Here is a 17,671-nt window from a genome sequence, read left to right on the forward strand (position 1 = left end):
GTGAAAACCCAAAACACTAACAGCACCAAATGCTGACATGAATGTGGAGCAACAGGAACTCCCATTCATTGCTGATAGGAGTGTAAAATGGTACAGCCACTTTGGAAGACAGTTTGGCATTTTTTTTTAACAAAATTAAACAGACTCATTGTATGACCCAGCAACGTGCTTCTTGGTATTTACCCAAATGAGTTGAAAATTTATGTCCACATAAAAAGCTTCACATGGATGTTTTATAGCAGCTTTATTCAGAATTGCCAAAACTTAGAAGCGAATAAGATGCCCTTCAGCAGGTGAATGGATAAACTGATACATTCAGACAACAGAATTCAGAGCTAAAAAGAAATGAGCCACCAAACCAAGAAAATAAATGGAAGTATATGAAATGCATATTACTAAGTGAAAGATGTTAATCTGAAAAGATTACATACTGTATGAGTCCGACTATAAGACACTCTAGAAAAGGAAAAACTATGGAGACGGTAAAAAAGATCAGCAGTTACTGGGGGTTAAAGGGGAAGAAGAAATGAATAGGCAAGTACAGGGGATTTTTAGGGCAGTGAAACATTTCACATGTAGTATGATACTACAAAGGTAGATAACATGTCATTATACATTTGTCAAAACCCATAGAATATACGACACCAAGAGTGAACCCTAATGTAAATTATGGACTTTCAGTGACGATGATGTGTCAGTGTAGGTTCGTTGATTGTAGCAAATGCACCACTCTGGTGGGAGAAGTTGAGAGTGGGGGGAGCCTGCATATGTGTCGGGGTAGGAGTTACATGAGAATTCTGTGTAGTTTCTGCTCAGTTTTTCTGGGAACCTAAATCCGCTCTAAAAATACAGCTTATTAAAAATAAATGAATGGAAAGCTATCCTTTCAATAAGTATTCATCAGATTAGCTGAAAAGCCCTAGAGCTCTCTTATATATAGGGCTTGCTATGGCCAATCTAGAACATCTTATTTAGTTTTCTCTTTAGCTAAGCAATAGGAAGAATCTTTAAACCTTATTCTTTAGTGACACTAACTCCCCCTGGAGGCTCTATGATTCTCTCCCCACCACCCCACCCCATACAGTCACAGTTCCAATAGGTTATACACATTCATACATACTTCTAGAATAATCCATGTTCTGGACAGCACAGCAACTGTAATTCATTGTTTTTATATTTTTATAATCTCTAAATTAAAAAAAATTACAGGTGAAGAGAAAAATGCCAAGAAGTCCTAGTTTAGGATGACTTTTTAAAGTTTATTATTTAAGTCTGTCTTTATTTTGAGAAAGTGACTTCAACAGGTCATGGTGGGCCTGAATTCAGACAGAACGAGCTCAAATTCCATCCCTCACTGCCATGCTAAACAGGAAGGAATGCATAAAACTGTCAGGCCATTTCACTGAAAGGTCTGTATTGGAGTTAAAAAAAAAACAAGAAGAAGAAACATTTCCAGTGGTCGTCTGGAAGGTTTTATTTCATTTGTTTGCCTTATAAAGTCGTGCTTGGTCATCTTATTAAAAGACAACCTTGCTACAGAAAACACAAGACTGCTCCCTGAAATTATGCATCAGCAAATATTGATACACAAGACTGCTCCCTAAAATCATGCATCAGCAAATATTGATTTGCACCAGATTGGACCCTGGTTTCAGGAAGGCAAAGGTCTGGCCCAAAGAGTCCCATTGATTCAGGATAGAAGAACTGTGTCTTCTGTGTGTTTTGACTCTCCAGGATTTCCCTAACTTCTCCCTCATCAAAAATATATCAGTCTGCAGACTGAGGTGTTGAATGAATGTGCCAGGAGGGGTGAAGCACTGGGCAGGAACGGAGGGCTCTCTGCACTGCCCAGCAAAGTCCTGCCTGCCCAGCCGCTGGCAACCTGGTCTTGTTTTCCTCTCTAGCCACGGCTCTGGCTTCAGGCTAACTTCTTGACTAAGCTTTCACTCAAAGGCCATTTTATCCAATACCAGAATAAGACAGATCTGCTCTTTTATCCTCACAAATATGGCAGAATCAAGATAGATGTTGCCCAGTTTGGGAAGGCAGTAGAGGGTGTGTTGAACTTGTTACCTATCTGCAGCAGAGCTTGATGAAACACAGTTGACCCCTCTGGCTATACTCTTCATCTTTTTGCCTTGAGGCAGATAAACAGGCAGGCACATTGCAGGGAGTTAGTACTATGATAAGGGAATGCCACAAGGCACCATGGAACAAGTTCACTCAAAAGATTCTTGGGGGCTGAGACAGGCAGTCAGGGAAGGCTTTCTTGAGGAGCTGAAAGATGGGGAGCCTCTAACACATGTAAGAGTAAAACGGGTAAGGTAGAAGATGGAAAAGGATGGAAGGTACCTTACTGTCCCCATTCATCATCTCAGGAAACTCAGAAGGATGAAGTCACATTCTCAGGATCACATAGTTGTCAACTAGCAGAACCGGGATTCAAACTGTCCCCAGAGGGGACAGCAAGACCTAGGTTCAAATCTTAATACAAGTCACTTCACTCCGTAAGCCTTGCTTCCCTCATTTGCCAAGTGGTGATGAATTAGATGCTTACTGCAGTGACTGTAAAAAGAGACTCAATCAATGGATAGTATTAATTCTATCATCATTGTCTACATCACCGGAGTGTAAGCTCTGAATCTGCAGGCAGTATGTCCACCTTGCTCACTGATATATCTGAGGGCTTTAATCGATGCCTGGCATAGGAGAGAGGATTCTTACGTATGAAATTATTGAGAGAATGAAATGAAAGAACATATACAAAGTTCAGGGACAATTCCAGTAGTTTCTCAGTAAATGTTAGCTCTCCTTACCCACCACCATGTCAATAAGACAACCCCTTTTAGCCAGAAAATTCTATTTGGAATATGTTTGAGTACCTCTAAGTGTCATTTGGTATTGGCATCCAGGTGCAATACTGCACTTGATGGCTAATTGTCTTCCGATCTATACCTTTTGGCGATAGGTCAGGCATGATCCACTGCTACAGGCAGTAGCACCATCTCCGATTACCGATAATAAGAAGAAGGAGGATTGGTGTATCCAAGATAAAATGTAACCTAACCTATGCCCAGGACCTCTGAGTTGTCCTCAAGGGAAAATAGCTATAAACAAATGTTATAACTCATTTTGAGGTTCTCACATCTTAAGATGCTTTTATCTTCCTGTAAGAAATGTGCATTCCTATGACTTTCTGTTGATATTTTGAGTCTTTGTGAGGCATAGATTTCAGCCTCTCAATGGCTGTCTGATTGCATTGGGAGCAGAGAAACCCCGGAAGGCTCTTTGGCTCCTCTGGCCATCATTCAAGAGACCCTGCGCAGTGGGTGGCAAAGTGAATGCATTTCTCACCAGGTGCCTGCTGAGATGGTCGCAGCCATCATATCAGAAAGCAATTCTGGCCACTCTTACAGAGAAGAAGTGGTTGGTTGGTATTTGCTAAATGTCCCCTGTAACACTTGCCATCACTCCCCATGATAACGACTGGAGGCTTAGCCTGACCCTGAGTGATGATGCAGCCATCAGCTTCAAGAAGAGGACCATGGAGAGTAAAATACAGGGAACTCTACTCAACACCCTGTAATGGCCTACATGGGAAAATAATCTTAAAAAAACAAAAACAAAAACAGAATTAGAGTCACACATGTAGAAAACAAGCTTATGGTTACCAGGGGATAAGGACGGGAAGGATAAATTGGGAGATTGGGATTGACATACACACTACTATATATAAAATAGATAGCTAATAAGGACGTACTGTATAGCACAGGAAACTCTACTCAATACTCTGTAATGGCCTATATGGGAAAAGGATCTACAAAAAGAGTGGGTATATGTATATGTATAACTGATTCACTTTGCTGTACACCTGAAACTAACACAACATTGTAAATCAGCTATACTCCAATAAAAAATTTTTTTAAAAAGTGAGAAGAGGGAATCCTCCTACACTGTTGGTGGGAATGTTAAGTTGGTGCAGCCACTATGTAGAACAGTATGGAGGTTCCTTAAAAAACTAAAACTAGAGTTACCGTATGATCCAGCGATCCCACTCCTAGGCATATATCTGGAGAAAACTCTAATTCGAAAAGATACATGCACCCAATGTTCATTGCAGCACTATTTACAACAGCCAAGACATGGAAGCAACCTAAATGTTCATCAACAGAGGAATGGATAAAGAAGATTGTACATATATACAATGGAATATTACTCAGCCATAAAAAAGAATGAAATAATGCCATTTGCAGCAACACGGATGGATCTAGAGATTATCATACTAAGTGAAGTAAGTCAGACAGAGAAAGACAAATATCATATGATATCACTTACATGTGGAATCTAAAATATGACACAAATGAACTTATCTACAAAACAGAAATAGACTCACAGACATAGAAAATAAACTTATGGTTACCAAAGGGGAAAGAGAGGGAGGGATAAATTTGGAGAATGGGATTAACATATACACACTACTATATATAAAACAGATAATCAACAAGGACCCACTGTATAGCACAGGGGACTATACTTAATATTTTGTAATAACTACAGTGGAAAAGAATCTAAAAGAGAATATGTATATATCATATATATATATGTATATATAATGTATGTATGTATAACTGAATCACTTTGCTGTACACCCAAAACTAACACACCATTGTAAATCAACTACAGTTCAATAAAAATTGTTTTAAAACGTGAATCAAGTATCACTTTCACTCACCTTTCTCTTAATAATAAGAAACATGTGTTGGGGAGCTTAAAAGAGACACAGCAAACAAAGTAATTTATGCCGATGAAATTTCTGAGAATAATTCTCATTATCATTCTAGAGGACCCACATGATCTGATTCCAACACAGGCTACCGGGTGTTGCATTCCGTGACAATCTATTTTAATAATGAAAACACTATTTCACTGTAACTCTATTCTGTGCCCTGCCTCCAATTTACTTCCTGTAGGCAAAGGTCTACCACAAGCTGGAAGTGCTAATATAAGTACAAAATCCCTGGTAACCATCATTTTTTAAGAATATGCTCATTAAACAGAAAGCAAAAAAGTCTGGAAACCCCCTGCTTCCCAGGCAGCGCTGCTTGTACTGAAGGGCGGTGCTCCCCTGGCACTTGGTTTCCAGGGATGCAGAGTGAATGCCCGCACAGGTTAGGACCTTTGAGCCTGAGGCTTCCCACGAAATGCAACAATCTGTTGTTTGTTTCCCGTAGGTGCCCCCTACATTTCAGTAGCACATTCAAGTACAGGATCATCATAAACCGGAAATGTGTGCTCAATATGGGAAAATGTAGACTGAAGAGTCAACAGATGCCTAGAGGGCTCAGTTGGACAGAACAAGTTGCATTTAACAGGTTGATTGGATTTTTTTTTCACTTTTGCAAATAAGGTGATTTAAATGAATCTGTCATAGGAAGTTTGCGGGTTTGCCACTTAATGCACGGCTCTTTTATTCACAGATTACCTGCACATCATCATAAATACTTGGATGAGCAATAAGAGACAAGTGTGCTCTCCTGAATAAGTTACATATCAGAGCCGCTTAAAATAGAGATGACTTCATTTAAATGAAAGCTGACAAACACCGTTTCTCCTGTCCAAAGCCTAACCTTCTGCGTGTACTGGAGATTCCAGTCACTCCTGCCTGTTAAGGATTTGGCTCCTGCAGGCATCCCCTTTCTCTCCTGGATCACTGCCATCAGCATTCTAATCCCCTGTATCAGCTATAAAATGCTGCATATTAAAAGCCCCCCCATCCTAAGTCCATCTCCAGCCTCACTGCTCTGCCCCTCCTCACAGCAAAATTTCTGTAAGGAGTTGTCTATACTGTCTCTCTGCTGTTTCCCACCATTCTCTCCTGAACCCACCCCCAAGCTGGCTTTTCTTCCCCTAGCTCAGCTCCAGTGAAAGCAACCTGGTTAAATCCAGCACTCAGTTCCTGGGACCTCTCAACCCCATTTACACAATTGATCACTCCCTCCTTGCAACACCGCAGCACTTGACTCCCCAGGTATCACTCCCACCTGGCTCTCTCCCCCTTTGCTGTTGGTCTTGATGAGTCTTCTTGCTTCCTTTTTCTTCCTTCCCTTCCCTTCCCTTCACTGATGACATCCCAATTCATTTCTTTGGTTCTGATATATGCTGAGTTCCTGACCCACAGGGTAGGTACTTGACCTCTCTACTTGGATGGCCAGTTGAAACTCTGCCTGGGCTCTTCCTTTTCCCAGTAAAGGTGCCACCACACAGTCCCTCAGCCCAACACCCAGGGGTCTCTCTTACCACCTCGCCATCCCCTGCCACACACATCCAATCCAGCTGCGATTCCTGCCTGCTCTATGAGGATTTGATCACTGCTCACCACCCTATTGCTACAACTCTGGCCCAAGCTGCCAGCATCTCTTATCTGGATTTGAGCTAAAGATCCCTAGCTGCTTTCTCTTCTTTACCCAGAAGACACACATTATATCATGTTGATTCCCTGTTCTGGACCCTCCAATGGCTTGGAATAAAACCCAAACTAACTCCTTTTTGTAACACTTAGGAAACCACAAAAGACCTGGTCCCATTTATCTGTCTAGCCCTCTCACACCGACAACTCTGTCCAGGTGCCCTCCACTCCAGCCACTTAAGCAGCAATGCCATACCTTGGGCATAACACCCTGGGTCCTTCCTGGGGGTCCTTGCATCTGCCATTCTCTCTGCCCAGCAAGTGCTTCCTCCAGATTCCCCCACGCCCCTCACTGGCTCCACGGGCTCAGATACCAGCTCCTCAGAAAGAACCTTCCCAGCCATCCTTTATAAAATAACCCTTGCTCACTGTCTAGCCCTTTACTCTGCTTTATTTTTCTTCACAGCACTTATTACCTGAAATTATAGCCTATATGTATTTATTAACCCATTTATTATAATTCTTCCCAATTTAAATGTAATTTGACGGGGCAGGAACATAATTGTCTTATTCAAGTTTGCATCCCTAGTGACCAAAACAGTGACTGGCACATAAGAGACATTCAATAAATAATATTTTGAATGAAATAAAAGACAATAAATGTGGCTAGGAAAAGTATTAGGTATATGTTTTTCTTATCATACTCTTAAGTCATTATCAAATCAATTGTAAAATAACTTAGATGAGAAGAGGAAATATTGTGGGAATGAACAAAGAGGGAGAAAATGCTCTGAAGATACTTGCTCTAAAAAATACTAAATACATTTTAAAGCCACAGTAGTTAATAATGTGTTACCACTAAAAATATATCACAGAGGTAAACAGAATAGCTGCAATATCTATAAAGGAAGCCCTGGCATGTATAAAACTTATATTATGAAGTAAACATCACAAGCCAATAAATAAAGGACAAATAATTTTTTAAAAGGTACTGGGCAAATCAGGGATTTGAGAAAACTCCAGTTAGGTCCTAATCCAGCATGATACAACAAGAATGACAACAAAATGCTGGACCAGCCAAAAAAATTGTAACTCTGATGGTCACTGCTCCTTTCCTCTTCCCCCACAAAAGGAAAAAACAACTGGATTGGATTTTTTTTTCCTGGTCACTTGAGCACATCTAGATCACCCACTAGATTTTCTCTGGGACCTGCAGTTTGCCTTTAGGATTGATCAATCAAAATTCCAGTGGCCTTAGAAGTAAATTATAAAAAGGCATGACAAAAATAGAAGTAAATATTTAATGGATCTTGGGGGTAAGAAAGGCCTTCCAAAGCATAATGTTTATAGAAAAAAAAAAATTCAATAATAGTGACCACATTAAACAAATAAAAAAAACAAAAATACTTTTGAATGTTAAGAAACATAAACAAATGGAAAAGGCAATTCTTAAACCAGAAATAATCCAGAAAATATTTCTCAGACTAATAAACTTAATATTTTTAGAAAATACATCAATCACTTCTACAAATCAGTTACCTCATGAAGAAAATAAGGAAAATAATGTTTGCTTTGTGGCGGTTGGTAACTGACAAGCACTTGGTAGATATTCAGCAAGTCATACTGAATAATAAATTTAAAAGAAAAACACCAATCTTTTAATAGAAAAAATAAAATGACAAAAACAAGAGGTTAGCAAGTAGTCAAAATAACAAATAAATGTAGGTTAAAATCCTGGCTTATCATTTTTATTTAAATGATTTTAAAAAATACACAATATTCAAAATAAAAATTTTGGGGGCAATTTAAAAAATACTCAATATTCCAAACCTGTTTTCAAATTATTGATAATAATGTAAATTGATAGAACTTTTCTTGAAGATATTTAGTCCATACTACCCAAAGCACTCTACAGACTTAATACAATTCATATCAAAATTCCAGTGGCAATTTTTACAGAAATAGAAAAAGCAATCATAAAATTCATATGGAACTACAAAAAACCCAGAGTAGCAAAAGAAGAAGAGTAAGAAGAACAAAACTGGAGGCATCTCACTTCCTGATTTCAAATTATATTACAAAGCTATAGTGATTGAAACAGTATGGTACTAACATGAAAACAGACATACAGACCAATGGAACAGATTAGAGTCCCGATATAAAACCACCCATATACAGTCAACTAAATCTTCAACAACGGTACCAAGAACACACAAATGGTAAATGATAGTCTCTTTAATAAATGTTCCTGGGAAAACTGGATATTCACATGCAAAAGAATGAAATTGAACCCTTATCTTACACTATACACAAAAATCAACTCAAAACATATAAAGATTTAAATGTAAGACCTGAAACCATAAAACTTCTGGAAGAAAACATTGGGAAAAAGCTTCTTTACATTTGTCTTGGCAATGATTTTTTGGATATGTATGACACCAAAGCACAGGCCCCAAAAGCAGAAATAAACAAGTGGGGCAACATCAAATTAAAAACCTCTACACAGCAAAGGAAACAATCAACAAAATGACAAGGCAACCTGCTGAATGGGAGAAAATATTTGCAAACCATTTACCTGATAAATAGGTAATGTGTAAAATATATAAAAAACTCATACAACTCAATAGTTAAAAAAAAAAATCTTATTTTAAAGTGGGCAAAGCTTAGACAGTGATGTATGTCAATTATTTCTCAATAAAACTACATTTTTAAAAATGCGCAAAGAACCTGAATAAACATTTTTCTAAAGAAGACCTACAAATTGCCAACAGGTATATGAAAAAGTGCTCAGCTTTACTAATTAACAGGGAAATACAAATTAAAAACCACAATGAGATATCGCCTCACACCTGTTAGGATGACTGTTATTAATAAAACAGAAGATAACAAGTGTTGGCAAGGATGTAGAGAAAAGGGAACCCTGGTACACTATTGGTGGGAATATAAATTGGTACAACCATTATGGAAAACAATATGGAGGTTCCTCAAGAAGTTAAAAATGGAACTACCATATATTCCAGGAATCCCACTTCTGGATATTTACGCAAATAAGTTTAAATCAGGGTCCCAAAGAGAAACCTGCACTCCCATGTTCATTGCAGCATTATTCACAAAAGCCAAAGTATAAAAACAACCTAAATGTCCATCAACAGATGAACAGATAAAGAAAATGTGGTATGTAGATATAATATTATTCAACCTTAAAGAAGGAAATCCTTCTATATGCGACAACACGGATGGACCTAAAGGATATTACGCTGTGTGAAAAAAAACTGGACAAGGAAAGACAAATACAGTATGAACTCATTTATATGTGTAATCTAAAATAGTTGAACTCATACAAATAGAGAATAGAATGGTGGTTGCCAGGGACTAGTTGGAGGGGAAAATGGGGAGGTGACAGTCAAATGGTACAAAGTAGCATTTATGCGAGATAAATAAGTTCTGGAAATTCACTATATAGCATGGTGCCTATAACTGAAAATGTGGTATTATAAAATTAAAATTTGCTAAGAAGGTAGATCTCATGCTGTGTTCTTACTACACATACATACACACAAAATAATAATAATAATAAAGGAGGCAGGAGGAAACTTTGGGAGGTGATGGATATGTTTATGGCCTGATGGTGGTGATGGTTTCACAGGTATATACTTACCTCCAAACTCATCAAGTTGTATACATTAAATATGTACAGCTTTTTACATGTCAATCATATCTAAATAAAGTTTTTTTTTAAAAAAAGCAATATAGTGTATTTCATCTTATCTGAGTGAGTGTAAGGTACAGCACAATTTTAAGTATCACTAAAAAAAAAAGAACAAAAAAACAAAAACAAGCTAACAACATGATATGCCATCATCTGTAAAATGCATGTGAATTGCAGAGATGAAAAAAAAGTAAAAAGGTGGGCAATTTAGAACAATGAGATACGTTATTGCAAGAATCTTAATATAGAAAGAAAATCAAACTCATTCACCCACTGATTTTCAATAATAGTTGGCACAGTGGGTTGAATGGCAGCCCCCCAAAATATATGCTCACATCCTAATTCCCCAGAACCTGTGAATATGACTTTCTTTTGGGAAAAGGATTTTACAGATGTAATTAAGCTTAAGAGCTCTAGATGAGATCACCTTGGACTATCCAGGTGGCCCTAATTCAATGACCAGTGTCCTTATAAGAGACACGCAGAGGAGAGACACACGGGGAGAAGAGGAGGAGGCCACGTGAAAACGCAGGCAGAGACTGGACTGATGCAGCCACAAGAGAAAGAAGGCCAGGAGCCACCAGAAACTGGGAGAGACAACAAAGGATTGTCCTCTAGAGCCCCACAGGAGGCGCAGGCCTGCCAAAACCTGGATTCCAGACTTCTGGCCTCCAGCACTGCCAGAAAAGAAACTCCTATTGTTTGAAGCCACCAAGTTTGCGATAAGTTACTACTGCAGACTTAGGAAACTCACTCAGGGATATAGTCAAACATTTTCTTAAACAGTGAGGAAAGATAAATGAATAAATGAAGAATGAATGAAAATGTGAGAAAGAAGTTTGAAAGCACATGTACCAAAATGTTGATACTGATTATATTTGAGTGAAATGATCGTAGGAGATACATGTTTTCTATAATGTTCTTCTCCATATTTTCCAAATTTTCCACTATAAGCATAAAAATCAGGAAAAAATAATAAACAGTATCAAAACACAATACTGAAAGAGGTAACTTTTAACAATGAAATTGTTCAACTGTAATCCTACCACCACTATAGCTTAACTATGCCTTTTCCTCATGGTCCCTTCTAAATTTTGTCTTTATAATTAAACAAGATATATATTGCCAGTCAAATGCAAAGAAGAAACATTCCTTAAAATTTCTCTAATATGAAACTTTGGAGGGATTTACTTCTGTATGTTTTCTCTCTTTAAAAATGTGTTCACTTCTTAATGCATCCCTATAATTCTCCTTGAGCCCCTTTTTTTTCATCTCCTACCAAAATATTCCTTATAAATATAGTATTAGTGATAAGGTTTAGGCATATCCTATCAAGACCAAAGGTTTACTACTAATAAGAGTGCAAGTTGTCCTGACCTATGCATTTGAATAGTTCAGCTTCTTCATAGCTTTTTATTTTATAGCAAATATTATTATAATATTTTAATTAACAGACTTTATTTTTAGAGTAGTCTTAGATTTACAGAAAAATAAGCAGAAAATACAGAGTTCCCATATATCCCCTAGCACTCCAGCAGGCTCCCCCTCTTATTAACATCTTGCATTAGTGTGGTACATTGTTACAACTGATGAGCCAATATTAATACTGATACATTAAGTCCATAGTTTACATTAGGATTCTGATATTGTATACTCTATGAGTTTTGAAAAAACGTGACTCGTATCCACCATGAGAGCAACAAGCAGAATATTTTTACCTCCCTGAAAATCCTCTATACATTCCTCCTACCTCTAAAAACCCTGACAACCACTGATCTTTTTTCACTGTTTTCAGTTTTGCCGTTTCCAGAATGTCAGAGAGTTGGAATCATAAGTATGTAGGCTTGTCAGATTGGTTTCTTTCACTTAGCAATATGCATTTAAGGTTCATTTCATGGCTTGATAGCTCATTTCTATTTAGTGCTAAATATTTCATTGTACTTCATAGATTCTTAAAGAAAGATTCAGAGAAAACGTAAACGGCTTTCTCTATTGCTACGTATGACGCTTCCTGACCTCAACATGTTTACATTAGTGTCTATTTCACTAGTCAACAGACACTTTGACCAAGAATGCAAACTCACTGTAGTCCTGAGGGGAAAGCTTGGCCATAGCAGTGATGTCTAACTAAATTAGTCTCACCTAGATTGTTAAATCATCCCTGTCTGGCCATTGAAGACCAGTTTTCTCTTCATTCATTCAATAGGGGAAAAAAAATAAAGACCTCAAAGAATCCTTCTGAGGGACTCCTTGCTAACGTGGAAAAAATAGGGTGGATAAAAGCTTTATTTCTTGAGATTCAGAGACTAACCTTTTTTCTTATTATATTGTCATTTGCTAGTGGTCCACTTCAAGAGATTTGGCATATGCTACAATTTCCCATGCTTCCTTTAGCAAAGTAAATTTTTCCTAGAAGGATTTATCAATACTTTTCACACAGTGAGAAGTGTAGGGTTTTTAAAAAATATATAACTGATTTGTTGAAATATACTATTATCTTTTTTTTTTTAACATCTTTATTGGAGTATTATTGCTTTACAATGGTCTGTTAGTTTCTGCTTTATAACTGTGAATCAGCTATACATATACATATATCCCCATATCTCCTCCCTCTTGCGTCTCCCTCCCATCCTCCCTATCCCACCCCTCTAAGTGGTCACAAAACACTGAGCAGATCTCCCTGTGCTATGCGGCTGCTTCCCACTAGCTATCTATTTTACATTTGGTAGTGTATATGTGTCCATGCCACTCCCTCACTTCGTCCCAGCTTACCCTTCCCCCTCCCCGTGTCCTCAAGTCCATTCTCTACGTCTGCGCCTTTATTCCTGTCCTGCCCCTAGGTTCTTCATAACCATTTTTTTATTATTATTATCATTGCGCTATAAAATCCTCTTGGGCTTTGCTTTTAGTGTCTTGTTTAATTTAACTTTTCTCAAATGACATGGTTCTATCTAATGCTATTTCCCCACTTGTTCTTTAGTAATTCTCTTTTCCTCCTGTGGTTTTTCATGATGTTTCTATGTTGGTTCCTTAAACCTTACAGGTAACTGTAATGATTCATGCAGTAAAGAGTTATCAGTGCTGAGCAAAGATAAACACAGAATCTGTAATGCAAGAAAGGGGCAGAGAAGCATCCCAGGCCCTTACTCTTTTTTGCCTCCATTCCTACCCCACCTCTCACTTCCCAATTAAGATTTAATTTTTAGATAATTCTCCCTGAAGCATCAGAATACAACTTCATATCACTTAACTGCATTCCTTCACAAGTGCAGAAATGTAAAAGTTCTACAATGCTCTTTCATGGGGCATCTCAAAAAATAGGCAGGAAACACACTTAAGAGAAAGCTGATTTCAAGCAATCAGGCCAACTGGGGTATGCTAATTTGAACATATTACATGATTGAACCTTATTTTGTAGTCATAGATGGTTGAGATTTCAGAAATTTAGGCTATATATTCTTATTTCAATTCCAAGTGCTACATTATTTGAGTCTATGAATCTTTTCATTCACAGATTATGTAACATACGGAAGCATACATGAGAAAACCTCTAGTGCAGTTTTATTCTACTAATCTTGTGCTTTCTACCAATGCCTCCTGTCACTCTTGTCAGGTATTTATGGACAACTAAACAAACACTTTAAAAGTATAGGCACTCCAGTGATCATTCGTGATACTAAATGACACTGGAACTCCAGTTATTAGGGCCTGATCCATTTGAATGCCTAATTCATTGGGGTTGTAAAGAAGAGAGATAGATGGTTTGGTAAACAGATCAGGAATGGCTGCAAATAGGAAGCAAAAGTAGATGATGGAGAAGTGAAATCAGGTGAAAGTGCAAGGTGAAAATCAAATTAAGCTAAAATCCTGAGTATCAAAGACATCTGGCAATAAGAAAAACAAGGAAGAATACAAAAGACCAAACTAAAGCTTGCAGGAAAAATGAACAGGGAAAACAGGAAAGGCCAGCTGTTAAATTGCTGTGTTTATGTGGAAGGAAGTGAGTGGATGGAGATGTTAATGGTGATGAGACATGAATCCATGGGGCTATGTATATTACAAACTACCCAATTCAGCCTATGATACATCTGAAATATACGAAACACCAAGTTATCAGGATCCTCTTGTCAGTGGTGGTTCTAGATCTTATTTATAGGAAACAGTTAGGGGTAGCAATTTGGTTGGAAGAGAAAACCAAGGGATTTATCATTTAATTATGTTTTTATGTAAGTGGCATTATTCTCCTTAAATGTAAATTAGAGAAAAATAAATATAACACACTTTACTAAAGAGGCTCTATTCACAGTTTGCATAATATTTTTAAATACTTATAGTTCATATTAAAATATTTTATTATTATGAGATGGCAGCACCCGGGGATACTTCTGGCTGCAAGTTGCAGAACATTTGGCTAAATTTTTAATTATCTTAAAAATTAAGAAGCCAGAAGACATGCAATTCTAAATTTGGTGCAGCAACTCTACAGTTGCTGCACCAAACTGAGTTGCTGTCTGTCCCACCATCATCAGAGCATGTAGTTTTGTCCTTGGGTATATCACCATGATGTCAAGACGTCTACTGAAGCTGAAGCATCACACCCTTCCCCAGCAGCATTCAAGAAAAGAAGGAGAGAACCGTCTTTGAGGCTCTGCTTTTTTTTTTAAACATAGGAGAAAATCTGTCCCAGGACCCTTTCTTTACATCCCAGTAACCAGAACTCAGTCATATCTACCCTTAAACCAAACAGAAGCAAAGAGGAATAGGACTGCCAAGACTGGCTTGTACTGATCACTAATCATGCCCTTGGAGGCTGAAGAGCCTACATTGCCTAACAAAACACAGCTGTGATGTCACCAACAGGGAAGAGTCACAGGCTGCCACACAGCTGCAAGGGGCTTATGCAGACATGCAAGAATTAAAGCTACTCACCAGCACATCCCCGGGTACCATCATTCTCTCATTGTATCCGTGATGGATCCTTGCTTCAGCCATAGCGTTCTGCATTTTTAGTCAACCTGCGAGAATAAGAAGAATGTAAAAATTAGTCTGGTCTCTAGGCATTCAAAGGTGGCAATGTATTTCATATACATTGAGAATTGTTGCTGAAGAAGTAGTTGACAAGTTAATTCAAAGTTACACCTGGACTCAGATATGGGCCTTTAGTCATGACCAGGCAAAACCTCTTTCCTGATTTTTCCTCAGGAAAATGATTATTCCATGGTATGATTTCAGAGGTAACAGCAAGGTTCACCTCTGTCCTCCTACTGCCTAGAATTCCTTGTATCTGGAATCATACCTTTAGAGGTCTATTTCTTAGACTAGGAAACTTACTCATGTTAAAATGGAATTTCTGGAGGATGGATAATTATTTAAACTCTACATTATTACACAGCAGTGTGAACTAATTTTGTGTTGTTTCTGAGAACTAGTTTTGGTAAGCAGAAGAGAGAGGTAGGATTATAATGAAGATTCCAAGATGTTAAGTTGGAACTAAATCGGTAGGGAACAGGAGAAACACATTAAAGGTATCAAAGACCCACTCCAAAAGAACAAAAACTAATTTCAATTTCAAACTCTCAATCTTTGAGTCTTTGTGCATTTTTATTAGAAAATGAGAATTGGATTATCCTATACTGAAAAGAAAATTACTTTTGTTCTTTTTGAGATTTTCTGTTTTCTCTTATTCTTGATAAGTAGTGACAGTTTTCTGGCAGGTTTTTCCCTTTTTTTTTTTAATGAGTTTTCCTAAAATTGTTCTAGAATCTAGGTATGGCTCAAAACCTGGCAAAAAGTGGACTCTAGCTGTAAATTACACAGTAATAGTATAATATGATGGGCCCAGGCATTGAGATGGCCATTTCTGGGATGCAGAAGGATGTGGAATGGAATCCAATTATAAAATCTTAAAATTATCTTCTGGTTAGGTCTCGAACCACTGAAACCTACAATTTTCTCTCTAATTTTGATAAAAGACTAATAACTTCTTATACCTACTCTGATACAAGCTCCAAACAATATAAAACCTAGAAATTTAAGTTGAAAATAAAATTCACAGTCACTTCATTTAGGAGCAACTAAGTAAAAATAATTATTTGACATTTTAATGAATTTATCAGAAGATAGATTCGTGTAACTGATATTAACACAGTTCCCTCTCACCCTTATATGTAAGGTGACCAACTTGTTTTGGTTTGTCAAGGACCTTCCTAGTTTTATCACTGACAGTCCTATATCCCAGGAAACTGGGATGGTTGATCATACCACCTGTACGGAACACATCAATACTGGGAAAAGAAAATATTGCTGTAACTTCATTGATTAGCTAACATTTACAACAGCATGTTGGATAATACAGAGTATGTTTCGATTCACAGTACTCATTAGAACACAACTTCTTTTTAAGCCATTGAATCAACATAATCATATTTTTCTATTCTGCAACATATAAGAAAATCGTGATGATTCATGGAATAGCACATGCACAGATTTCTTAGAGCACCTGGAGGTGAGGTGCTGTATTTAGTGCCCAAGACAAAAAACTATTGTTGTCATTTGAATTTTCTAAGACCCTGAAAGAAACTTACGCTCAGGTTTGTGAAGCCAAAAGGAAATATGTAATTGTGTAACGATTTCATGAGTCTGGGTAACCATGAGCAGCCATACTGGTAAAGTAAGCAAAGCTCACTTTGGGGCAGCTAAAAAATTCTCATTGTCCGTACAACTTGTTTGAAATTCAAAACATAATCTTCATAAGAGCCCTGCAATCATGCCTTATCATCCCCGGGAGCTCAGTGAAGGTAAGTAACTTGACCAAATTCATGCAGCTAATCCACAGTACAGCTAGGCTTGAACACAGATCTGTCCATCCCTACAGTTCATGGTCCTCCCATTCCACCATCTCTTTCTGCCCAGCACAGCCTAAGGATCTTCTGAGGAAAAAGACACCATTTAAAATAAATAATACAAATCTATAATATATTTATGAACATGATGACAGTCAGCTCCCTCCATTTGAAAACTCATGAGTTGAGCAGTGATGGCATATGAATAGATCTACATTTTTAGTATGAGTGTGTCACTGCTGTGATTGTTCTTGTTCTTGTTGTTTAGGTGTGCAGAGCAAGACAGCTTCTCTGTGGAAACTACTCAGTGAAGAAAAAAGAGCAAGAGCTAACTGCTAGAACAGCAGCAACAGATCCACACTTTTCTTGCTCCTGGATCTGCACTGTCAGATTATTTCTCCTACTTTCCTGGGAAAAGAAGAACATATTCTGCTATTGGGCATGAAGCACATACAAAACTCACTCCGGTCTCAGAAGCAGTGGTGGCCCCTTGCCCGTTGTGTACAGGCACAAATGTTTCCTCTTCTTTCCGTGACTTAGGGAATTAGTGAGGGATGCCACGTGGTTCTCAGTAGAGCACAGTGATTAAGGGAGTGGTTTTTGGAGCCACATTACCATCTGGACCACTTGGTCAAGTTACTTCAGCTCTGGGCCTCAGTTTCCTCACCTGTAAAATGGTGACGATCAATTGCCCTCAACGTCGTTGTGCAATTA

At 37.9% G+C, this 17,671-nt stretch overlaps 1 long non-coding RNA gene across 1 annotated transcript in view; it reads right to left on the reverse strand.

Annotated features, from left to right (window-relative positions):
* LOC133102608 (uncharacterized) overlaps positions 1-15,082 on the reverse strand; it is a 198,620-nt gene extending 183,538 nt beyond the window's left edge. Inside the window, exon 1 of the long non-coding RNA XR_009703017.1 lies at positions 15,045-15,082. This is a non-coding gene — a long non-coding RNA (uncharacterized LOC133102608). The remainder of the gene's footprint in view (positions 1-15,044) is intronic.
* Positions 15,083-17,671: the final 2,589 nt, after the last annotated feature.

The sequence above is a fragment of the Eubalaena glacialis genome, chromosome 12, assembly GCF_028564815.1.
Source record: "Eubalaena glacialis isolate mEubGla1 chromosome 12, mEubGla1.1.hap2.+ XY, whole genome shotgun sequence".
In the NCBI taxonomy this organism is placed as follows: Eukaryota; Metazoa; Chordata; class Mammalia; order Artiodactyla; family Balaenidae; genus Eubalaena; species Eubalaena glacialis.